At 38.7% G+C, this 27,600-nt stretch overlaps 1 pseudogene; it reads left to right on the top strand.

Moving 5' to 3' along the window:
* Positions 1–11,233: 11,233 nt before the first annotated feature.
* LOC132832580 (muscarinic acetylcholine receptor M4-like) lies at positions 11,234–22,526 on the top strand (annotated as a pseudogene).
* Positions 22,527–27,600: the final 5,074 nt, after the last annotated feature.

Raw genomic sequence — 27,600 nt, 5'->3', positions numbered from 1 at the left:
TCTATACCTCATTTAGATCTCTGATCATTCCTCTAAACTACGGAGTTATTTGATGAAAACTGCTCAATATGTCTTCATAAAACAATGTTTGACACTAAGATCGAGCTGAGGGCATCGAGATTCAAAACTCGAGATACTTAAGCAAAGGGGAAAATGTGTGCGAATTCATGTCTTTCCAAGGTCTGAACAAAAAATCTCAATTATTATTTCTCTTTCCACTTTGGTTTCAGCACTTGATCTGGTGTTGAAATTACATTTAATGTGTTCTTAATCTTTGTATTTGAAACTTGGAAATCTTGAGGGATGAGCAATCACTTTTCCAATTCAGTCAAGACCTGAATTTCTGATCACGATCAGTTGTTGAGGAATCATCAATGAGAATACTTGAAATCAGCCATCTGTCACCTGCATGCAGTGCTTTATACACTGGAAAAAGGGGGAAAGAAATTATTTTGTGAGGATTGTACTGAAATAAATATTGTGTAGACGGGTGAATAGGGCAGTTAGAAATAAAGAAGGGCAGAAAATAGTTGAATGAATTTAGTAAAGGTGAAAGGGTTCGTGGAGGAGGGATGACGGCAAACAATGCCGTACTGCTACTATAGGAAATTGTTTTGAATCGGACTATAAAGTGGGTACATCCTGCAAAAACAGACAAGACAAGTATTTCTCATCAAGCCGATACTCATCAAGGCAGGCTGTTAGGCAACATGGAAACAGACCCTTCAGTCCAATGAGTCCATGCCGAATATAGACACAAACTCAACTCGTCTCACTGACCTGTGCATGATCCTTATCTCTCCAAACATTTCTTATTCATGCACTTATCTAAAAGTTTTTTTTTTAAACGTGATAACTGTACCTGCATTCAGTACTTCTTCTGGAAATTGATTCCACTCACGAACCACTCTCTGTGTAAAAAAGTTTTCCCTCGTATCTGCTTTATTTAAATCCTTCTCTTCTTACCTTAAAAATATGCCTCCATTCGTGAAATACCCCAAACGAATTGAAAGACAACTATCACTTACTTTATCCATACCCATCATGATTTGATTCACCTCTGTAAGGTTCCCCCTCAACATCGTATACTGCAGTAAAAAAGACATTCAGTCTTTCAAGCCTCTCCTTATATATGAAACACTCCACTCCTGGCAAAATTGTTTTGAGGGGCAACGAATAATTGGTAACAGTCAGAATGTTTTCGCGGGAGGGAATTTTTGCCTTACAACGTACATTCAGATTTTTTTGAGGAAGTCACCAAGAAGATACTGGTTCAGTCCTGTTATTCCTTCCACGTTACCAGCTCCGTCTGCATCTATATATCTGTTCGAAATCTTCTTGTGCTACACCTCTCCCCAGTTCTTAACGTCCAAAATTCTGATACCTCAACTATTTCTATAAGTGACAGTCACAGCAATATTTACTTTTCCTACTCGTGACAATGATTAACTTTAGGCATCAACACAGCATTTGACAGTGTGTTGCATCGAAAAGGCTGAGGAAACGTTAAGTCAATATCTCTCACCTATTTCGTTAAATTAGAGGAAACCCAATTCCATGTTGCCTGCAATAAAAAAGGGCACAGGTAACAGTATATATAGCTACAAGTAGGTGTAAGTGTGTGAAGCCTGCCAAAATGCATTCAGAGCAAGATTTGCTTTTACTTTGCAAAAATCAGGGTCATTCAGCAAATGTCCACTCACAGATTCACATCTCACTTCGGATTTTTTTTTACAAGCATGTGCTCATGATTGGTGTGTTGGCTATGATTGGTGTTTTGCCTGTTCCAGAATTTTGATTGGTTATGCTGTTTGGTACGATGTATTAGAGCTTTTTCATATGTTTGGTTGGAGCAAACTTCAATATTGAAAATGTTGCCTACTGTATATGGCAACACAGTTTCAGTCAAGTTGGAAGAAACGAGCAACAAATGAAGGGATTGTATTTTGGATGGAATTCAAATTTAATTCAAAACAGCCATTAAGATCAATTCATTAATTTGCATCAATGGGGTTATTATTGATTTTTTTTATGCCACCAACATTTGAAGATCCATTAACTAGAATTAGTTTTCTCTCTGAGAACATAAATTCAAAACAATAAAGAAGACCTGGGCAGCTTATGATAGTGAATCGGAAGCAAACTTACATTCATGAAGTTCTTGTTGTTACCTCAATATATTGCAATCTATTTTAAATGACATTGGTGCCAAAGATTTGCTGTACTGAAGAAAAGCAAACAAAACAACGGTTTTGTCCACAGGCGTGTCTCAAAAAGTTAGATATTATTTCGTTGATGGTTGAGGCTTAAAATTTGGCCTCAAGACTGCAACGATATTCACAACTCTCATCTCAGAAACTATGCTCGTGGGACATGCCACGTCTTCTAAAGCCACAGTCAGCTTCCCCGTTTGACATCTTATCCAAAAGAGAACGCAGCTGGTCGAATAGCTTTCCTCATAATGTTTCAGACAACACCGGATGAGATCCTTTATTCACATCTATGCATGGGACAGACTCAGAGACAGTAGTATACCCATGATAAAAACTGGCCACCAAATGAAGCCATCCTGTTCAGTAAATTATGTTTAAACTATAGTGAAAATATCGCAGTTGAGACAATGAATGAGGGAAGCATTGTGACAAAGGGCAGACAAGAAGTATGAACTCTGCTTAAATTTACTCAATGTGACACTATCGAAAGGACTCCAATTGGTAACTAAAGGTTTAACAAGTGTGTGTAGAACTGCCTCAAGGTGATTGCATTGTGCTAACGGTCATGATATTTGAAACTTTTACAACATTGTTCAGAGAAGTGGCAAGGATATCCCCAATAAATGAGGGAGCAAGCAGAAAGTCGCAGGAATGGTCAATTGGGCAGTTAAGAAGACATACGAGACATTTCTCTTCACAGTATAAATTTATAATGTGGAGTTGCCATTGGTGGAAGGAGGTGGACAATTTCAGAAGTCATGCGATTCAGGGGTGTGGTCCACCAGGTTTATTTAAAACCACTAATTTCAGGCACTGCTTCTTCGTCTAGTGGAAGGAGAAGCAGTGCTGCAAAAGCTTAATGATTCATAAGAGCAAGGAGCTAAAGCTTCAGTTGTACAGAACTGTGGTTAGGTGACAGTTGAAGTTCGGTATGCAATTCGGATCATGATGCACTGGATAGCATATGATTGCACTGGAAGCGCGCAGCCTAGGCTAACCATGATGTCACCACAGATGGAGTAATTTAGCTATGAAGAGGGTCTAGATTTGCTCATGCAGCTTTCGTTTGAGCAAAAGAAGCTGTGAGAGGATCAAATTGATGTATTCAACACTATGAGGTGCATTGACAGGTATTGCAGCTGTTCTCCTTGTTGAAGGATGGATAGCAAGGCAGTGTAGATTACAGGCAAATTGCACAAGGCGTGGAGGAGATTTGATGAAAGAAAATTCATTGCTATATCAATGGGAGTCGGCAATACATTGCCTGAGAATATATTTGAGGTGAGAAAAGTTTAAAAGGTATTTGGATGAGCAGTTGATTTATCGATCGTCCAGATGTTTGTTCTTATTTGTGCTGCAGACTCATTGAGCCAAAGGGACTTTTGTTGAACCATATCAATCAAAGATTCTGCCATTCTAAAGAAGAACCCGATGTATACTTGACAGCAGTATTGAGACATCATCGATTAAATCGGAAAAAAAGCACGGATTCATTTATAAATGAATGGCTTTGATTGTTTTGATTCAATTGTTTTATTACCAACCACAGAGATCTTTCAAGCCGAATTCAATTGTACTCGTGTCCATACTCTTAAAAAAACACGTGAAGTATTATATGAAAATATCATATCAAAATGTTGGCAAGTAAGATGAAATCTATAAAATGGAAAGTGTGCAAAACACATTTGTTGATGAAATGAAATGATAACTTAGGCAGCATAGATAAAATTACGACAATTCAAAAGAAACATTTATATATTAATTGAGATTTGGCAAATTAAATTTAAAAATGGCAAAACATGAAAACATTCACTGCAGAAAGAAAACCCACTGAACAGAATATTTGTTCAATACATATAACTTCAAATAGTCGTAGATCAAAAGAAACATTGTCAACATGGCTTTCTTGAATGAAAACCATGCTTATCATACTTCTTGGAACTTTTTTGGGATCTAACTCCTTGAGTATGGCATGGATGATAGTTCAGTGGATAATGTCGCCACACTGGACATATTGGTTCTCAACTTGCAACTACTTCTGGTACATTGATGCAGGTGGAAAAACAGAAGTCTGATTCTCTGCCATGCTCATTACAGAGTGGGTTCCTTCAAGCACTGGCATCTACCAATCGGCGAATGACTTCATTCTAAATATCCAGCCATGAAATCAAGACCAATCATGCATATGTGTTCTATGTGGCTTCAGTTGTGGTAGAATAAATAGCAAAGAACTGTATGAGTGTACATGAAGGCATTGGGAATATGCCGACTCATTTGGGACATATATTAGTAGTGAAGTGACTGGGATGACAGAAGGTTTAATGCTGAAACACATTCATTTAGAATAAGCTTTCTTGCATTTAATGATATTAGTTTCTCAAATTCTCTGAAGATGCAAGGCACTGTGACAATGCCATGCATGGATACATGGAGTCCCAAAGACGAGGGAACAGTACACGTGACAGCACCACAAAGTGATAGATAATACATAGTGTGTGAACTGTCAGAAAGATCACTTCTATAGGACAACGAAAAAAAATACAATATTTGCTAAAATAAGTCAGGCTTTTAATTGTTCAGTACAGTGCAGATGTACTCTGCGAAGAAACACAAAGGGTTTCCAACTGATCCATGAATGAAATTGAGAATGTAAATAGCCAGTCGCCTTTTCTTACTGCATGCAGTTTGGAATAAAAAAAAGCCTTGCATTCATTGTACAAAGTTTTGTTGAGTGTGCAGAGAACACACATATGCGTATTTGAGGAAGAATATCCTTCCCTTGGAAGTGAAACAGTGGATGACATTGCTTCCAAATCGGTTTGATACAAACTGACTCAATGGCAGGAAAACATCTTTGTGAGACAGTCATTGCTGAATTCTTTCAAAAGACCTGGAGTTTACAACACAACCACAATCTCTCATGGTATGCGCCCATAAACTCATAATTCCTAATTTCTCATATCCTTGAATATTGCAAATGCTTTCTCTTTGTGTCTTACAGGGAAAGAGGTTCAGATGGACTGAGTGAAAGTAATTTGAAATGAGAAATGTTGGAAATTGTTAACCAAGGATGGAGAATTACTAAGAATGACCAAGAATTAAAAATGAAAGAAACGTGTACGAGGTTCTTCAAAAAAACACAGACTGGAATTATAAAGGAGGTTTTTAGAATTCAAATGAAAATGCCTCATTGATCATCTACGTTCAGGTATCGTCTGTTCGTTTTGAAGTAAACTTCTCTTGGCAAGATAATATGTTATTCTTATAAATTGCTCCTGTTTCTCCCAAAGCTGCAGATGAACTTTTTAAATTGCCTAATGACTTCATCAAAGAAACTCCAGATGCTGTAAGAACCATCTGTGTTCAAAGATAAACAACCTTAGGCATTGAACATCATTACACCATTCAGAAGCAAAATAAATCAGCTACTAATTTTGCCTTATATTTAAACAAAACCTCAGCACTTCTGATGGATCGTTCACCTTGAACAACTTCAATAGCGGAGGACAACTTTAAAATGTTTTGGACACAAACAGCTCAGCTTGAGGCCATATACTACGCTCTCCTCGTAGTAGCGGGAGTACCTGGTGAGGTATTTCTTGTGTATCTATCACATTCTTCAATTGTATGGTTGCTTATGCCTTTTGCCTGCTAAATCAGTTGCGTTGATCTCTCACTTGCCAGGCTTTCACATAGCAATGTCCATCTTTGACTTGGAGATGCTGGTGTGGGACTAGTGTGTACAAAGTTAAACTCACACTACACTCGGTTCTAGTTCAACCCGTGTAATTGGAAGCACTAGCATTTGGAGCTCCGCTTCTTCATCGGGTGGGTGTGGATCTGATGAAACAACAACCTGATGAAGGAGTGGCAGTCCAAAAGTTATTGTTTCCAATGAAACCTTTTGGATTATAAGCTGGTGTTCTGCAATTTTTAATTTTGAACTCCTTCATTGCATCATTTGTTAGTGCTCCTTTTATTTATAAAACTAATATCCTTGGTGCCATCAAATAATAACTGGTGCATTATATTATGACCGACTTTAGATTCATATGTGACATAATTGAGAAACTCTCAAAACAGTCTTCAGAAGAAGATAGATTAATGCAAGTGATGAATGTTAAATCTTACATTAACACAGTTAACTTTGCCATTAATTATTTGCTGCTTAACTTTTGCTTGTTCTTTTCCCCCATAGTTAACCTGTTAGCAATTCTCATTCTATCGAAAGGACAATGTGGTTTATCTAAAGGTATCACTAAGTACTTACTGGCTATGGCAACAGCAGATCTCATGGTGATCTTTTGTAATGTGATTTTACACAGGATTATTGCACTATATTTCTTGAACTTCTTCCCGATTTACACTTCTGTCTGCAGACTTATTCTATTCCTATCTCCAACTGCCATAGACATTTCTGTCTGGTTCACAGTTGCCTTTACTTTTGATCATTTTGTAGCCATTTGCTGTCAGAAGCTGAAACCAAAATATTGCACTGAGAAAACTGCTACTCGAGTTATTATCACAATGAATGTTTTATTTTGCATAAAAAACATATCATGGGTTTTCTTGTATATTCCAACTGGAACAATTGACGACATACCACGGGGCTGTGTCGAGTCACCAGCTATCTATTTTCAATTTGCTGGAATAGCATTTTCTTTGTTCGAACAGCTATTAACCCCGATTCTGCCATTTGTTTTGATTTTAACCTTTAACATTATTACAGTCAAGTGTATTTTCGTGGCCAGTCAAGCCCGAAAAAAGCTGCGTATCCAAAACAGCAATGGGCAAAAAACGGAGGACCTTGAAATGAAGAAGCGGAGAAGGTCCATTGTATTACTTTTTGGAATATCCATTAGTTTTCTCCTCCTGTGGATAACAACAGTTGCAGAATTCATACATTATAGAATTAAAAGCTATTTTAAACTCAGATTCATTTTCAACACATTGGATATTTTCAAAAGTGTGGGCATCATGCTGCAGCTTCTGAGCTCCTGCACAAATACCGTCATTTATGCTGTGACGCAAAGTAGGTTCAGAAAGGAACTGTTCACTGTCTTGAAATGTCACTTTATTTCGATTGATAGAAGGAATAACTGAGAAAAAATGCTGGAATTTAAAATCAACTTCCTCTCTCTGTTGTACAAACCAATGTCATTTAATAATTATTCTGTAATTTTATTAAAAGATTTCAGCTGTGTGATTTATAATGGATTACTTAAATTTCATTTTTTTTCAGAAGAAAAATATCAATTTCCCGTCACGAACCAAAAGTTCTGTGCTGAACGTGTTAGTATTTGCTAACAATGTTCCTTCAGTCAGGTATTAGACAATCAAGTTCTCGGCATCCGTGGAGTTATTTTTTCGGAACAAAATATTTTGGAACCAACCAATAATATTGTGCTTCCATGTAAAAGGTATTCTAGCAGCTGGAATTTCTGATGCAGATCAGAACGTGGAGATAGTTGCACTTTCACATATCTGGAAAGCTTTTATAATCCAATTATTCAATCATACCTTGCAAAATAAAGTGTGCGAAGGGCTCTGCCAAAGTAGTGAAATTTCACAGTTTTATCAAGTTACATGCTACAGTAAATGTCTCTTAACATTTCAAGTGGGGAACTGAAAGTATATGCTAGAAAAGCGGAAAGGAAACTAAGTCCAGGAGAGTAAAGTTAGTTTGATGGAGCGTAAAAGACCACAAAGAATAAAAGAGAAGTACCGTACAGTAAGAGGTCATTTGTCCCTCCAAGTCTTTGCCAATCATCAACTAAACCAAAAACGACTTTCTTGCTGATTTGGTCCATATCCTTCCATTCCGTCCCTCTACTTGTAAGAAAACAGATGCCTCTTAAATGTCGCCAACGTGTCTGCTTCCACCATTCCTTCTGACTTGCATTCCAGCCTCCCAGCACTCTATGCGTGAAAAACTTCCCTCACACTTCTCTCTTAAACATTCCCTCTTTCAACGTGTATACAGCGGTTGAACAGGCGATAAAGCAGCCGCAAGAGGTTGATCAGTTCCTTGCATTTGATCATATAGCTTGATTTGCTGCTTAACGTTTTGCAAGTAAATTTTGCAAATTCTTCATGATTCCTGTATTGGCTAAAATTAGTTAAGTTAAATTTGCAATAATCAATTCGCAAGTATTATTTGCCACTTCCAAACGTCTGTCAGATTTTACTGAGGAATATGTGACCCTGCAGATTCAGAATTTAATAACTGTTCATAAACTGAATTAATCAACAAAGGTAAACGGTGACGCATGAAAGAAGCAGCAATAACTTTGCTTACAATACACTATTAAGGGACAAAGACAAACTTATGTTTGAATCGAAATCCATCATCTGTGTCTGGGATAAGTAAGAATCGAAGCTGCATGAACAAAGCAGTTTTGACGTCTGCTGAACAACTGGCTGCTTTAAAGCACTACGACAAATACTAGCCCTGGAGAAGAATTTAAGGAAGTAATCATCAGAAAGCTGTGTTTCTAAACAGACAACTAACCCTGATTTCTACAAGGGACAGATGAGCTACTTGTGATGAGGAAGCATGCGGCAGACTCAAGGACTCCAAGACAGTATTCAATACGTTGAATGAATGAATGTGAAAATCGTCAATAATATCACACCATAAAACTGAAAGAGGATATTCTGTATAAAATTCCAATGCCAGATAAAATCAGGATGAGAAATTAGAAGAAAACTTCTGCGTAAGAATCGAACTCTGGACACTAGCAGAAACAGACGCCTTCGCTTGGAATTGAAGCTAATCAGGTTTCAATCAAAGTAGTCAGTAATTGATTGCCTATGATGCGGGGCTCATTGGTTAACACTGCTGCCTTACAGCACCAGAGTTCGATTCTGGTAGTGGGTGATTGCTTGTGTGGAGTTTGCACATTCTCCCCGTGCGTGTATTGGTTTCCACTGGGTGATCCGGTTCCCTCCCACAATCTGAGGATGTATAAGTTAGATGTATTGACCATGCTAAATTGCCCATTGTGTTCATGGATGTGTTGTTTCGGGTCTTTAGTCAGGCGTGAATGTAGGGTAGGGTCTTGGTGGGTTACTCTCCAAAGGGTCGATATGGGCTTGTTGGACCAAATAACCTTTTCCTACACTTTTAGGATTCTTCCATGATTTCTCATTAAGTAGCCAAGTTAAAGGTCACATGCAGTGATTTGCCACAATAAACCATTTCACAGCTTCCCTTTGTAAGCTCTGGCTCCAGATTTTCGTCGATGATCATGAGTTCTGGAGTCCCAAACAGCAGAAAAAAAATTCACTCTTTCATCCTTATTATCCTGTATGCTTGAATAGAGAAAAGGCCAATAGGAGATGTAATAGGAATTTCAAAACAATCAAGGAGCTGGCTAAAGTAGCGAGAGAGCAAGTTGTCCCACTTGTTAATGTATTAGTAACAGACAGTTATTGATTTTTGAATGATTTGCAAAGGATGCAAATGGGAAGCGAGAAATAAAAGTCATGCAAATTGACATATGCACCTGGAACGCACTACCTGGAATTGCATGGAGAGAGATTCAACTAAGTAAGTCAAGTGGTTGATTATTTAAATAGATGTTCACTCTGAGAGCTTGGAGAAACACAATGATTGAATGCTCTCAGTCCGTGTCATACCACACTGTGATTATTAATTTAAAACTGGGTTCGCCATTCCATGTACCATGGGAAAATTGAAAGTACCAAGCTGCATTTTCCATGTATGGATGTTGCAAACATGTGCACTTCCATTAAATCTCCCTTGTGACTTGCAAAACATTAACATTTGCATTCTCAACTCCATATAATACGCACGATCTTATTAATCTCTTTTAATAACGTGAACCCCGGAGCTCAGTTGCTAATCTAGAAAATAGAGGCATCCCTAACTGCAAGGTCAATACATTTAAGATAATGTATCGTGCACATAAATTCCCATGGTACTGCAAGTGTCTTCTGGCCAACAATTTATACAGGAGCATTATTGTATTCCACAGCTTCAGATATGAGGCAGTTTTCCATCTGAATGCTTTGATTATCATCTTTACCTTTACTTCACATCTTGATAATTTATATATTTGGATGCCACCAGTCTGAGAACCTCCATTATTCTGAGAAAAATTAGAATTACAATATGCTCTGTTTAATCCTCTTTTTTAAAAATAGTTACCAGCATTGAAGTTCACTTCTTTTATGGTTTTGTACATTTCACAAACAGCTTTAGTAGATCTTTCAATGGAGATCGACACACCTAACAATTTGCAGATGTTTTTAAAACTTTATACCTTGAGATTATTTTTCAATCCCACCGCCCAGGTAATTAATTAGCACAGTAAATTGTCGTGATACTACATATCACATCGTTTAATTTCACGTAATTGCTGCTTCCATATATCTGTCAAATGGCATTTTTATGCCAAATGTTTTGCCAATTGCAGGAGTCTTAAGAGCAGCCAACGGCCACTTATGAGGCATCTTATCAAATGATTTCTGGAATTTCATGCACCTGGTTATCCATAGATATCTAGCTAAACGTTATTAAAGCTATGTCTTAACACATTTTCAAGCATTTAACTCTTTTACTGATAGCGATGTATAGTTCTACAATAAAGTTCATTGATGTCGAAGCTTTTTTTCTGATGAAGGCACTAAGATAAATTTCAGCAATTTAAGAGCAACTGACCCATACACTTTCTGCAGAGCATATTGTTATTACCTTGCAGAGTAACCCGTTTCCCTACTTGTGGAAACAAACAAAAATCAATAAAAGAACGGTGGATGTTGGAAATCGGAAAAAGAAATTCTTGCAAATATTCGATGGGTCTTGCGGCATCTGTGGACTGAAATCATAGTTAATGAGTTTAGTGATTTATTAAGTTGTACAGAAAAAGGACAGTGTAAAGGTCAGCCTGAGAAATGAATGGTTAATAATGGTGATGACAAGCAACTCACAATGTGGAGTGTATTAGCAGCCCACGTGATGACAAAGTCTGGTATGTGGAGTCTGCGGTCAGGACATGGGACGACGTGACATGAGCCATAAAGTTCCTGAACTCAATATTGAGTCCGAAAGGCTGCAGAGTTCCCAAGAAGAAAATAATGTACTGTTTTTCCAGATTGCACTGAGCTTTCTGCAGCACAACTGGCTCGGTAATACGGTTATATGTTGAACTGACAGGCAACTGGAAGCTCAGGACATGTTTGAGGGGATAAAACGTAGGTGTTCTGCAAAGTAATCAACCAGTCAACGCGCCCTTTCCCCAGTGTGAGGAGACAATAACATGAGTAGTGAATACAGTAGACTGCATTGAGTAGAGTGTCTGTCTAAATGTTTTCACCTCTCTTTGGGCTTTATCTCCACCTCCCATTTATACTCCACCCTTCACCAAACTCATCTTCTGCAAGAAAATTATCTCACTCCCGTTATTTCTGATAAAGTTCACTGTACCCAAAATTGTAACTCTGATTTATCTCCTACTGAGACTTTTCCTACATTTTCTGTTTGTCTCCTTTGCTTCTTTGCTGTTCTTCATTTACTTTGCTTTTCTCTTCCTTCCCCATAACAAACATTTCACGTCAGCTTTTCTCATACTTGATACCCACTAAATTGTGTACTCTTGGTTTCGCATTGAGAACTATTCAGCTTATATATCACTGCACACACATGAGATCATAAGCCCTACCGTAGCTGTTTACGGGAAAAACTTTCAATGGTGCTTGCACTTTTCCTGGTCATTGTACCACTAATTCAATCCCATTCTCTCAATGATCTCATCTCATACACGCCAATTTCCAAAGCACTTCTTTTTGTTCCACCAATTGACCTCGTAGAACAGTACACAAGGAAGAAAGAACATAGCTCAGACAGGAAACATTTATACGCAGACAATAAAAAAACATTATTGTTGCAAATTTCAATCCCATTCTACTGATATAAGTTGCCTTCTAGCTTTCTGATCAACGGAAACTGAGATGTGTATTCAAGCTATATGTAATTGTAGACTGTTAGTTTCCTGGCAGCATACGTTGGACCAATTATTCTATTTCCCTCTGTCGTCTTTTTGAATGAATGCAATGCTACAGACCTATAGCAGCATGTGAAGAAGGCCATCCATGATGTGGAATTAGGATGCGCATGTGTATACTTTGGAGACGTCTAATCAGTTATATTGCTGTGTTCTTGTAGACCTGCAGATAATTTCACCGAAATGAATGTCCCTTTGAAATTATTAATATCTCTGATTTCAAAAGGTACCAGAGTCAGACAATTAGTTTCAGTTTGTTGCCTCTCCACTTAAAAAAAATCTTCCTTGCTTCATTACCACCCAATCACAAAACTGACATTACTTAAACAGTACTTGCAAATGATGTTCCCCGGGTTCATGCACTATCATACAATGGAAGCAGCCAATCCGTATTTATCATTTCTGAAAATATTGTAAGCTTGCACACTTCCATAAAATGTCTCCTCAAACTCTGTTTCTCCGCAAGAATAATAGTAGTTTTCCAAAGATGCTTTTTTTTCATAATTCCCCTGGACCTGAATTTATTCCAGTAAGTCTACTCTATTCTCGAAAGACCTCAAAATCCTTCTGAAAGTTGTTGAGGCGAATTGAGCAGAAAATTTCAGCTTGAAGGGACATTTTATGAACTGAGTTAACACTGAAAAAAAAAATTAGTGTTATTGCAGTTGAAATAGACTCAGCTATATATGCAGAAATCACGGATTGAAACAATCCATTCATGGGGAACCCATCACACTTTTGTGCCATTCATTTTTCCATTACTGTGGTCTGACTGATTTAATTTGTTTTTTATTTATTTCTATCACTATTTAGTAACAACCTTTTGGACGTCTGGTATGCTGGCTGACTTCTCTTCGGTAAATACATTTATGTAATGCAATACGTTGGCATATGTCCTATTTTCATGTGAAATATTATGGAGGCGCTCGCTGTTCATGGCCATACTTCCTCTTAACATAATTGAAACAGTATATATTGACTTTATTACACGTTGCAATCTTTCTTGTAATTTGCTTTTGTGTGGCATTTATTATATCCAGCAGCAGGCTCACCATGAAGACATGTAAAGAGGTTATGCGGTCATTACACGTGTCTGCAACCAAATCAATTGGACAAAATTGAATGGAAGAATGGAACTTCTTTTCTTAAGGATAGAAATGTCATGGATCAAAGATAGAAAGAAGATTCTCAGCAGACTTTCAAAAAAAATATATTGTCAATGCGAGTGCTCTCAGACTTTAGCCTAGTATGATGCAGTGGAAACCGTGGAGGAACTGCCACCAGAGGACGAACTGTGAAACTGCGATAAGAATACGAAAAACACAAGCTGCTGAACTCATGATATGCCATGTGAAGTATTCAGAAGTTATACCTGATAGCAAAAATCTATTCCATTACCACATGGATTGCGGAGGCATTTGAGTTCCTCTCCAGCTGATGTCAGGAATATGACGATCATAATTGTCTTCCAGAAAGATGATAAATCTTGCTACAGAAACCATCGATGCATTCCCCTCTCTCCGACAGGAGAAATCCTCCTGGAATATATTTTCCTGACGAGCTTACAATCCATACCTTAATGACCCATGAAGAGACACGTATGCATAATCATTTAGGTTTGTATAAATCTGGAAATAAAAAAAAACTTAACTGCACTCATTGTTAATTATCGTGAAAAATAAACTGACTATTTCTCAGTTCATTTTTAGTTGGCCTTACATGTCATCTAGGCACACAGCAATATCGGTAATCTATAATTGCCTTGGACAGTAGCTGACAAAGTCACCTAGTTGCAGCAGAGCACTTAAAGTCCAATAAAAGGAATGAAATCACAGAGACTACAGAAATTGACCGAGAAACCTTCAATACAATGGCGTGCATAGTCCTCCGACCCTGCAACGTCTTCCCGCAAGCATTTACGTCAAAATGGTGACAGCTGGCTTGCAGCCCAGTTAAGGAACAACCTTAAATAATCAGTCCCACGGAAATATACCTTTCAGCCACTATTCCAATCAGTGTCACAATCTTAAATGGGTAAGTCCTTCCCAATTCACAGTGTGACTGCTCGTCGAGATGAAATTACCCTGAAAGTCTTGAAAATTGTCAACGAATCAATGAAGTGTCACAGAACCAGATGAAGCAAATAAGGCTTCGTTCCACTGATTAGAAATTCACAAGCACCCTAATCTCTGCATCCACAAAGGAATCACTTCTGTCATGTTAAAATGCATTTGGAGCGTGCACTAAAATTCACATCAAAACATAACCTATTCTGGGATTCAGCAAAATCGTTGGTTTTTAAACAATGACATGAATCTATCTGGACAAGATCGAAGGACAGGATTCTGACATTTGCACGTGTTTTATTCAACAAGTGAGAGAACACATTTTGACTTGATATCACCAATATACTTGCAACAGATTCTTTTGTAAGGGATAGTATCACTATGAGGGTCCACTCGTGGTGATACAACAGCACGTGAACTAATCAGGCAGCGCACAACTGGGTGTCCATAAGGCCCCATGGATAATCATCATTAATGTACTTTACTATGATCTGTAACTCATGTGCCAATATAACAACATTCTAACCTGAACAGGGGATCAAGCAATGGGATCAACTTTGTTACATAGAAAAATTTGCAATTGCATCTCAGAAATCGAATCAGGTATTCCTCACTAAAAAGTGTCCACCAAATGAAACTACAAAACAGGAAGACTTTAAGCAAAATGAAGAGTAAGCAAGATGTAATGTGCAGACCCATGTCCATCCACAAGTAATGCATCACTAAGCCTAACCACATCCAGTCATGAACGGTGGAAAACAATGAAAAAAGTAATGGGAGAAGGTTCCACTAATATCCACATTTCCACTCAGGGGTTAGCCCTAATATTCCATGAAATATTTGCAAGATTCTTCATTCAAAAGTGTCAAGTTGATTTTCCTCAGTGGTGAGACCCCAATGCTGCCTGACCTGCTGCGCTTTTCCAGCAACACATTTTCAGCAAAGAGAGACTCAGCCAAACTCTCTTTTGGCACACACACCAAATTGGTAAATTGCTAAAGCTTGGTAATTTGCCAAATGTGCCCTCTTTAATTTTCGAAGGGTCAGTGTAGACTTGTTGGGACAAAGGGCCTGTTTCTACACTGTATGGGAGTTAAGTACAGACTTCCTAAAAGTGGTCAGGACCAGGGGTGCAACATGTACCGGGAAATAGAGAGGACATGTCAGAAAGGCAAGGTCATGGTGATCATGGGAGACTTCAATATGCAGGTGGTAAGTAATGGTAAGTAATGTTTCCAGTGGATCCAAAGAAAGGGAATTCATGGAATGCTTACAGGATGGCTTTTTGGAACAGCTTGTCATGGAGCCCACAAGGGAGCAGGTTATCCTGGACCTAGTGCTATGTAATGAACCAGACTTTTTAAAAAATCTTAAAGTAGGGAACACTTAGGAAGCAGCGATCATAATATGGTAGAGTTCAGTCTGCAGTTTGAAAGAGAGAAGGCAAAATCGGATATAATGGAGTTACAGTTAAATAAAGGTAATTATGAGGGCATGAGAGAGGAACTGACGAAAATAGACTGGAAGCAGAGCCTAGTGGAAAAGACAGTAGAGCAAAACTGGCAGGAGTTTGTGGGTATAATTGAGGACACTGTACAGATGTTCATCCCCAAGAAAAGAAAGATTATCCGGGGAGGGATTAGATAGCCGTGGCTGAAAAAAGACGTCAGGAAACGTATTAAAGAAAAAGAGAGATCCTATAAAGTGGCCCAGAGCACAGGGAAATCAGAAAATAGGGAAGACTACAAAAACAAACAGAGGATAACAAAGAGAGAAATAAGGAAGGAGAGGATCAAATATGAAGGTAGGCTAGCCAGTAATATTAGAAATGATAGTAAAAGTTTCTTTCAATACATAAGAAGCAAACGACAGGCAAAAGTAGAGATTGGGCCACTTCAAACTGATGCTGCAAGTCTAGTGATGGGAGATAAGGAAATAGCTAGAGAACTTAATAAGTATTTTGCATCAGTCTTCACAGTGGAAGACAAGAGTAATATCCCAACAATTAAAGGAAGTCAGGGGGCTGAGTTGAGTATGGTTTCCATTACAAAAGAGAAAGTGCTAGAAAAGCTGAAAGGTCTTAAAATTGATAAATCTCCTGGCCCCGATGGGCTACATCCTAGAGTTCTGAGGGAGGTGGCTGAGGGAATAGCGGAGGCATTGGTTGAGATCTTTCAAAACTCACTGGAGTCAGGGAAAGTCGCGGATGATTGGAAGAGCGCTGTTGTAACACCCATGTTCAAGAAAGGATCAAGACAAAAGATGAAAAATTATAGGCCAACTAGCCTAACCTCGGTTGTTGGTAAAACTCTAGAATCCATCAGTAAGGATGAGGTTTCTAAATTCTTGGAAGAGCAGGGTCGGATTAGAACAAGTCAACATGGATGTAGTAAGTTAAAAATCACACAACAACAGGTTATAGTCCAGCAGGATTAATTGGAAGCACACTAGCTTTCGGAGCGACGTGCCTTCGTCAGGTGATTGTGGAGGGCTTGATCGTAACACAGAATTTATAGCAAAGAATTGCAGTGTGATGTAACTGAAAACTTTCAATGTATAATTTCTGTTACATCATACTGCAAATTTTTGCTATAAATTCTGGGTTACGTTCGAGCCCTCCACAATCACCTGACGAAGGAGTGTCGCTCCGAAAGCTAGTGTGCTTCCAATTAAACCTGTTGGAGTACAACCTGGTGTTGTGTGATTTTTAACTTTGTACACCCCAGTCCAACACCGGCATCTCCAAATCATGGATTTAGTAAGCGGAGGTCGTGCGTGACAAACCTGTTGGAATTCTTTGAAGAGGTGACAAGTAGGTTAGACCAGGGAAACCCAGTGGATGTGGTCTATCTAGACTTCAAAAAGGAATTTGATAAGGTGCCACACGAGAGGTTGCTGAGCAAGGTGAGGGCTCATGGTGTTCGATGTGAACTGCTGGTATGGATTGAGGGTTGGCTGTCTGACAGAAGGCAGAGAGTTGGGATAAAAGGGTTTTTTTTCGGAATGGCAGCCAGTGACAAGTGGTGTCCTGCAGGGTTCAGTGTTGGGGCTGAAGCTGTTCACGTTGTATATTAATGATCTGGATGAAGGGATGGGAGCATTCTAGCGAGGTTTGCCAATGATACGAAGTTAGGTGGACAAGCAGGTAGTACTGAGGAAGCGGGGAGGCTGCAGAAGGATCTAGACAGTTTGGGAGAGTGGTCCAGGAAATGGCTGATGGAATTCAATGTGAGCAAATGCGAGGTCTTGCACTTTGGAAAAAAGAATACAAGCATGGACTACTTTCTAAACGGTGAGAAAATTCATAAAGCCAAAGTACAAAGGGATATGGGAGTGCTAGTCGAGGATTCTCTAAAGATTATGGGCGGCACGGTGGCACAGTGGTTAGCACTGCTGCCTCACAGCGCCTGAAGACCCGGGTTCAATTCCCGACTCAGGCGACTGACTGTGTGGAGTTTGCACGTTCTCCCCGTGTCTGCGTGGGCTTCCTCCGGGTGCTCCGGTTTCCTCCCACAGTCCAAAGATGTGCGGGTCAGGTGAATTGGCCATGCTAAATTGCCCGTAGTGTTAGGTAAGGGGTAATGTAGGGGTATGGGTGGGTTTCGCTTCGGCGGGTCGGTGTGGACTTGTTGGGCCGAAGGGCCTGTTTCCACACTGTAAGTCTAATCTAATCTAATCTAATCTAAACATGCTGGTTGAGTCCGTGATTAAGAAAGCGAATGCAATGCTGTCATTTATCTCAAGAGGGTTGGAATATAAAAGTTGTTGTGCTATTGAGACTTAATAAAGCTCTGGTTCGGCCCCATTTGGAATACTGTGTCCAGTTTTGGCACACACACCTCAAGAAGCACTGGAGCGTGTCCAGCAGAGATTCACACAGATGATCCCTGGAATGGTAGGTCTAACATACGAGGAACAGCTGAGGATCTTGGGATTGTATTCATTGGAGTTTAGAAGATTAAGGGGAGATCTAATAGAAACGTACAAGATAATACATGGCTTGGAAAGGGTTGGAGCTAAGAAATTGTTTCCGTTCGGCGAGGAGACTAGGACCCGTGGACACAGGCTTAGAATTAGAGGGGGTCAATTCAGAACAGAAATGCAGAGACATTTCTTCAGCCAGAGAGTGGTGGAATTCACTGTCGCAGAGTGCAGTGGAGGCCGGGATGCTGAATGTCTTCAAGGCAGAAATTGATAAATTCTTGATGTCAGAAGGAATTAAGGGCTACAGGGAAAATGCAGGTAAGTGGAGTTGAAATGCCCATCAGCCATGATTGAATGGCAGAGTGGACTTGATGGGCCGAATGGCCTGACTTCCACTCCTGTGTCTTATGGTCTTATGGCCTTATAGTCTGGCACTCCTAGGTTCATAAACAAATCTATTATCAGTTCACCATTTTATTTTACACTGGGGTAAGACGGCCTGTCAATACTATGATAGAATTACGCCATAAGAAAACAACTCAGAATTTTCCAGCGTCTTTCTGTGGACCACTACATTCGGCTAAAAGGCTGAACTGGCCTGTGAGATTTGGAATTTGCAGCGGACCAGCCACAGCGGGTGTCTGTACTGCCTGTCAAATGTCCAACCCAGACTGCTGGCGTTTCAGCCTGCAGAATGACCACCTCTCTCCAGGCACTGTCCACGATATGCTCAAAATCAGTAATGTGCCACATTGTTTCGAAAGCTGCTCCAGCTCTGAAAGTTGTGCGAGGAGGAGCTACAGCTGGACATACTTCCGGCCATATGTCCAATCCCCATCACTGGAACCGTGCCTGATTTTCCATATTGATTAGGAGGAGCTGAGCAGGGCCTTCTATTATTGCCTCTTCAGGTCAAAACCTTACTTTGCCCTTAAAATCAAATAACTTCAATAACTCTTGGGATCGTTTGCTCTTCATCTCTGCACTCTTGCTGTGACGAACTGTAAACTCAGAATAAATATCATGCAAGCTACAAGTGATGAAAATACCATAAATACTCAACCTACCATACATTGCTTTTTCTTGTATGGCGTTACTTATTCACACATTTTTTCGAGCACTTTGCTGTGACTTTCACTGCAGGGCGTTGTCCCCGGTTGTTACAGTGTGATGTTCAATGCAGAAAGTTGTTCCTCGACTGATTCACTATGATGCTCACTGCAGGACACACTTCCGTGACTGCTTTTCAGCGAAACTGACTACAGATTTTTTTTCCCAGTATTGTTCACTGTAATGCTGTGAGGTACCCTTTGGAAACAGCTTAGCAGCGGAACACCCTTCATTGAGTACGTTGCGATGATACACACTGCAGGAAGCTTTTCCTTGATTCCTTCCCAGTGGTGCTGACTGCAGGACAGTATTCACAGATGACTTCACTGCAATGTTAATTGCAGGACTTTATTCGCAGATATATCGCTTGAGCTTCCTCTGTTTCTCAGTCTTCATCTCCCTTTCTATATCACTATTGACTAAGTTGATCTCCCTATTGTTCAGGCGTGATGTTTCACTTGTTCTGTCTTTGTCTCTCATATGCCTAGTTCTCTTATTGGTAATTGTTTTTGCAAACTTTTCTTGCTGTGTTTCCACAAAAACTCACATATGCACCCAATCATGTGTCTTGTGTCTTCTTCACTTTGCTTTTCACACAGTGAACCAATTTACTCATTGCAAGACCTTTCTTGCATACTTTCTGCATCTCCATTTTCCTTGATGATCATGAATAACCGCGTTTTATATTTGGCTGTAAGAACCCTTACAATGTGGCCCACCTGCACCTCTTCTACCCCTGGCACAAGTAGAAGAAAACAGAACTTTCAACTACATTCAGTCCTGAAGAAAAATCATATCGGGCACAAAACAATAACTTTGTTTCAATGTCCACAGCTGTGGCCAGAACCGTTGAGGTTTTCCTGCACTTTCTGTTTTTGTTTAGTTTCAGAATTACAGCATCAGCAGTATTTTGTTTTTAGTTAAGTTCCTATGTGTTCCTGACAGACAGATGTACACAGAATTGTTTTATTTGACGTAAGAATGCTGAGCTAAAGATCAGTGTTGAAAAATTATGGATCACACATGGAATACAGAGATGAAGTAATTTTAGTTTTCTCTGCAAGGGGCGTGACGTTCCCAAACACATTTCATGATGAGGCGTAGGAGCAGAAAACTTCAACGCCTTTAATGTCAAAGCACATTTATTCTTGTGAAGCAAGGATGGAAAACTTATCAATGGCAGACAGGCATCCAGAACTGAGGTTATAAAAGGATTAGCCATTCTATTAATAAATTACAGAATCGGCTTAATAGGCTGAATAACCTACTCTTGTCCCAAGTCATATTTTAGCATCTTTCAGTTCATTAAGAAATGCACCAGAGAATACTTATTAGCCTTTGTGATATTTCTATTACTTCATAAATGAGGCGGCAGAGTGGTTCAGTGACCTCACAGCACCAGGGACCCGGGGTAGATCCCAGCCTCAGGCAATTGTTTGCACGTTCTCCCTATTTTTCCTCCCACAATCCAAAGATGTCCATGTTCAGTGAATTGCCTATGCTAAGTTGCCCGGAGTATTAGGTCCATTTGTCAGGGGAAATGTCGAGAAATGAGGGAGTGAGTCTGGGTGGGTTACTGTTTGGAGACTCGGTGTGGATGCGCTGGGCATAAGAACCTGTTTCCCCATTATAGGGATTCTAAGCTCTAAATTCTAAATGTCATGTTTTAATGCATCATTCCACAAAGAAATGATACCTTGATAATGCAAAGTTAAATTTTCACCATCTCAATCAAAACACTGCACACACTTTTCTTTTCTGAAGAGGGAAATCCCATTGCATATCAGCTTGCATCTTTTCATTGCCTTTTCTGTTTCTGCTCGTGCACCTTTTATGTATCTACTTTATTGCCCTTAATGCAATGACATCATTTCTGTAATGTGGTGATCAGAAATAAACATGGTCCTCAAAGTGGGGCAAAACTACTGAACTATACAATTCCAGCTTAACCTTCCTGCTCTTGTAGTTTATACCTCAGACAATAAATACAAAGTGCACATATGCATGCTTTCATTCCTACTCAACATTCATTTCCACATTGAGGTGGGGGGAGACAAGGGTGATATGATCAAATCTCTTCATTAGTAATCAAGAGGTCAGGTCAACTTCCTTTGGGTCGGCGTTCCTATGACACAAAAAGAAAATTCGTAAATTAAGTTCTTAAATATAATCTATAAAACTAAAATTAAAATGATGATTACGGGATTATTATCATTTGTCTTAAAATGCCAGTTTTCCATTTATCTGAAAGTTTCTTGAGTATCTCTCTTAGGTCCACCTCAGCACTACATATGACTGAAAGTGAGATGCAAATACTGAACGTTGAGGAAACACACATGTAACATAACACTATATAAACTTGAAATCTTTAAAGCTTATGAGAACAATTTAAAAAAATGTTCGTAGCTGAATTTTAATTCGTAAAAATGTTTTATTTTTAAACTGTAGAATATCTGAAATTTGTTTCCTAAGCCTTTGCTTTTCTCCTCTGTACATGCCTTCTACGTGATAATTGCGTATTTAAGAAGACTAACGCCAAATTCAGCGGGGACCAATCGATTTCTCAGCAAACTAGCAGATTTCTCTGGCAATGGAGGAAGGTGTTATTACAAAACGTTCTAAGGGGTCTGCGTTGTGATTGTGGCAGGATCATGAAGTTTGGTGATCATGATCGAAACTTTCTGGTCATAGTTTCTGTGAAAGTAAACAGACAATTACGAACTACTAACATATACTTTATCTTCAGGTTAACCTTTGCCAATTCGATCATTGCTTTGTTCTCTATGAATCTATACACCATTTAGATTGTGAATGGATACGGGCCCTTGGGTCAAGTGGTATGTGATTTATTGCTTGCTGTAGATTATGTTATCAGTAACACATCTCCCATGAACCTCCTTATCATTAGCGTTGACCGCTACTTTCGTGGGACAAAGCCCATTACCTACCAAGCGAATAGAGCAACTGAGGTAGCAGGGATGGTGGATGCAGCTGCTTGGGTACGGTCTTTTATCCTCTGGGCTCCCGCCATTCACCTCTGATATTTCATTGCAATGGAACAGATTGTTCAAGAGGGTGAGTGTTATGTACAATTCTTCTCAAATCCACCTGTCACTTTTGACACTGTCATAGTTGCCTTCGATACCCCAGTTACCATATTAACTGTTTTGTATGTGCACATATAGTTAGCAAGCAAAAGTCGAATGAAGGATTATAAAAATAAATCTGCATTACGTAAAGGCAGTATTTCTCCAAGTCTAGTGAATGGCAAAGTAATGAAAACAAAAGCACAACAGCAAATACTAATAAGTTGCCATTCAAAGTGAAATCTGACACAATAAGTAATGAAATATCACGTGTTAGTTGGGTTCAAATAGAGGAGGAGGTACATTCATTAAATATTTTCAGTATATTTGAAAAGAATGATGTCTGTGGTATCAAAGTCCGAACAGTATCAGGTATCAAATCAGGAATTGGAATGACAAAGAGAACAGAACAACAGATAACGTTATTAATGTGACCAAAACATATGATAAAAGCGCGAAAGGTGCTGCATTAAGAAAAAAGAACATAACTAGGACCATCCTGGCGATTCTTCTGGTCTTGGCACATTGGATATTGGTTGTGCTATATCAATAGTACAATTGAAGAGAAAGTCAAGTTGCTTACGCTGAAGTAGTGAAGTGTAGTTAAGTCTGTTCGTTTGAGTAGCACCTTCATTGTTCGCATTTGATGAGGCCAGGCTAAAAACCCTGCCTGCTACGCATTGTGCAACATGACTTCTACGAAAACGTTCAAGAATCCTTTGTAATGTCAATGAAAGAATATAAGTGTGACAAAATAAGACGTTAGGGAAAATCACAATATAAACAACGTTTTCATAAGTTATATTTACCAGTGTAAGTAAATTACAAGTTCGTTTGGAAAGAATGTGAGTCAAGTAGAGATTTTGCTATGGAATATTTTCAGCACATATTAAAATATTCATCGAAATGTGAATGCTGATTGTGAAAACAGTCTATATTGCATATCAGAAAGCATGTAGACATTTTGGTTTGGTTCACAGTTGCCTTTTCCTTTGGTAGTTTTGTAGCTGTTTGCTGTCAGAAGCTGAGAATAAAACACTGCACTGAGAAAACTGATACTTGGTTTATCATCACATAAAAAAGCATTCCATGGGCCATCTTTTTTATTCCTGATATCACCATTGACAACATACCACGGGGTTGTGTAGAGGCACCAGCAATCTACGTTCATTCTTACAGTCAGGTACATTTTAGTGGCTCGTCATGTCGGAAGGAAGCTGCCGATCTACAACAGCAATGGGCAAAAACACGAAGTTGAAATGAAGAATTGGAGAAGGTCCATTTTATTATTTTTTGCAATGTACGTCAATTTTCTCCAGAACGGCATTTGCATATTTCTTAAATTTTCGATTTAAATATTAATTTAATTTCAGATCCTTAGTTAAACTCCTTGGAAAACTTCAAAGCTGTGGGATTCAAGCAGCAGCTTCTGAGTTCCTGCACAAGCACTGCCATTTATGCTGTGAACCAAAGTATTTTCAGAAAGGAATTGTTCATCGTCCAGAAAGGTCAACTTGCTATTTTTGGGAAACGGGAAAACTGATCAAAAATGCTGGAATTACACTTGAACTTTATATCAATTGTTAAAACGAATGTCACTTTGTAAATATTTTGCAATTTTATCAAAGAATTTAAGCTTTATAATTTATAATGGTTTATTTAAATTTTATTCTTCCCAAAGATAAGTCTCGATTTAGTCAGGCACAAAAAATAAACAGCTTAGCTGAACATTGCAATGTTATCAAAACATGTTTTTTTTTTAACTCAGATAATTTTTAATCATGTTCTCAGCATCTGTGGAGTTATTCCTCGTGTCAAAATATGTGGGAATCTATTAAAAAGAAAAAAGTGTTCGAAAGAGTTTGCCAAAATAGTGAAATTTCACCTTTAATGTAATGAATTGAAAGTACCTGCTGGAAAAGAGGAAAGAAAATTGCGTTCACAAGTGCAAAGTCTTTTTTTAGCGTAAGAGCAAAATTAGCAAAGAGAAATATAAGACAGGAACAGCCCCTTCGTCCCTCCTTGTTTATGCTAATCATCAAGCCCTAACTAAACGAAAATAACAAACCTTCCTTATTCAGTCCATATCCTTCTAACCCCTCCTTGTTCATGTAACCAACTAGATGCCTCTTAATGTCTCCAACGTGCCCCCTTCCATCATCTCATCTGGCATTTTCTTATAGGTTCTTCTCACTCTCTGCATGAAAAACTTCCTTCACACATCTCCCTTAAACTTTCCTTCTTTCATTTTAAATATCTTGGCAGGACAGGGAACAGAGCAACAGGAAGTGGTTGATCAGTCGCTCAGATCTCTTCAATCAATGCTGATCTGCTGCTTTACTCTTTGCAATTTTTTTTCAAACGCTTCCTGGTACCTGAATAGGCAAAAATCAGCAGAGTTAAATTTGCAATAATGAATTGATGATTTTTACTTGCAACATCCAAACTCTGTCATACTTCAGTCAATAATCTGTGATCTTGAGGAATTCAGAACTTAATAACTGCGAATGAACTGAATGCATCAGCAAAGATTAATTGTGACGCACGAGGGAAGCAGCAATAAAATTGTCTAAAATAAGCTATGATGGGTCTAAGCCAAATTTATGCCAGAATCAAAAGCAAGAACTCTGAAACGGTATTCAATATTTTGGATGAATGAATATCAAAATCTTCAATAATATCACACCATAAAATTGAAAGACAAAAATCAGTATAAATTTTCAATGCCAGAAAAATTCAGCAGCAGATGTTCGAAGAATAATACTGGACCAGGATCGAAATTTGGAGATTTGTAGAAACAAACAAACTTGCATGGAATTGTAGCCAAATTCCATCATGAATTGGTTAATAGCGAAGCTGGGTTTTGACGCTAAACTTGCAAACTTGACGGATCTTACTTTGGCTGCAAGTGCAATCAGATTTAAATCATGGTTTCACTATTTGATTGTCTGCCAGATTTTTTAGTAAGTAGCCACATCAAACGTACTACGCAGTGACTTACCGTAACAAGCACTTTCGCAGCTTTTCTCTGAAAGTTCTGACTCCAGTTTATAGTCTATGTTAATGAGTTCTGGAGTCTTAAACAACTGAAATAGATTCGCTTTTTCATCATTCTTATTATCTTGAATACTTGGAGAGAGGAAAGGCCAAGAGCATATTTTGTAGAAGTTGCAACATAACCAAGTAGCTGGATAAAGTAGCCACGGCACGTTGTTCCCAGTCGTGAAAGGATTAAGTGCAGGAAGTTACTGATTTCAAACGTTTTGCAAAAGGATGCACACGGGAAGCGAGAGAAAAAAAGTTTCGCAAGCAGGCACTTGAACCTCGAACACAATACCCGGAAATACATGGAGCCATTTTCAATCAAGTCTATCAAGAGGTCACTGAGTGATTAGTTAAATAGAGTTTCACTCTGAGATTTTGGGCATTCACAATAGATTGAATGCCCTCATTCTGTGTCATAGCACTCTGTGATTATTATTTTCAAACTGTGCCCCTTTTCAATGTACCATGAGAAAAGTCCCATGAGTTAGTAAGAAGGTCACTGAACTCAAAATCTTACGATGATTTCCCTCCACAGAGGCTGACAGATGCGCTGAGATTTTCCAGCCATTTCTGTAAAATGCTTCTTTATTCTTTTTGTCTGCTTAAGTTATTCCCTTTCTTCACTGCAGCAAACACACTGAGACAATCTTTCTTATTCTTAATATCGATCAAATTCTGTCTCCTTGGCCTCCCATTTCGAACGATATGTCTTACAGATCACTATATAGACATAAGGTCATAAGGTCATTGACATAGGTATGTAATGCGAGCAACTTTCGATAGTGCATGTGCATTTCTTTGTGATTGCCCGGCCCTTTGGATTCCATTACCTCAGTATTTTCTAATCTAGTACAAGCCAGTTTTTCAAACGCTTTTATACATTCTACCATCGAACTTACAATACAATACATCAGGAAGGAAATCCATTGTTCATGCAGGACATGCTTGTTCACAGAAGAAAAAAAGAGAATATACTTGTCTATGACAATATTTTCTGGCCTATTCGATCAATTTAAACTTACATTCAAGCTGACCTTAGTTTTAGGCTATTAGTTTCTTGACAGCACATTTGTACCAAATACTTCTGTCCCTCACTTTTTTTGAATTTTTGGAATGTTGAAGACCTTCAGCAGCACGTTAAGAAGGTTATTCATGTTCCATTCAAATAAGCGGACATTTGAGAAATCTACTCAATTATATTGCAAGATTGTGTTCTTGAAGATCTGCAGGTTTATTTCACTCAACTGCATATTCTTTTAAAATCATTCGTGTCTCTGATTCTCCGGGTATCAGACAGAATCATTAAGTTCCAGGCCATTTCATCTGCATAAAAAGAATCATCCTCTCTTCAATATCCCCCACCTACTTACCCACATCCTTTGTCCAGTGCTTTCAAGTGGTGGTCCCCTAAACCTTGCAACAGCAGCTAATGGAAACAGGCATTCTATATTAATATCTTAAGTGGACATATTATAATCATTTACACTTCCATCAAATCTAATCTCAAACATAACTTCTTCACAAGAATAGCTGTGTTATCCCAAAGATAACCTTTCATCTTAATTCGCTTAACTCTGATCGTCTTATGGTAAATGTGCTCTGTATCCTGATAAAGACCCCATATCCTTCCGAAGGTTGGTGAGAACACAGCATTCCAGTTGGAAGGACCCGTTTATAAACTCAGGCTAACAACTCAAATGGACTCAGCGACATAATTAAATGCCTCTGAGTCAAATAATCCAAAATGTTGGGATCTGCAACATTTTAGTGCCATTGAGTTTTCTATTGCTGTGGTCTGACAGATGTAAATTTTATTTCAACTATACCGCTATTCATAAATAGCGTGTTTTCAGTACCAGTTGTGTTGACCTCCTCCTCAACCGTTAATACACAGATGGAATGCAAAATTTTGGTATATCCCCTGGTTTCAGATAACATACTTTGAGGGCTATCTCTGCTTTTCACCATATTTTCTTTTCATATAGATGGAGCAGATTTTACATGAGCTTTAATGCCCTTGTCTGCCGTCTTCTTGTATGTGTGTGCTGTTTTTTTAGCATTGCAAGACATGCAAATTGTTTTTTTTTCAGTCAACAATATTGAATGCACAAAATGATTTCGATTCAAT

This window comes from Hemiscyllium ocellatum, chromosome 35 (assembly GCF_020745735.1).
Source record: "Hemiscyllium ocellatum isolate sHemOce1 chromosome 35, sHemOce1.pat.X.cur, whole genome shotgun sequence".
Lineage (NCBI taxonomy): Eukaryota > Metazoa > Chordata > Chondrichthyes > Orectolobiformes > Hemiscylliidae > Hemiscyllium > Hemiscyllium ocellatum.
This window is presented reverse-complemented; position numbering and strand designations above follow the sequence as displayed.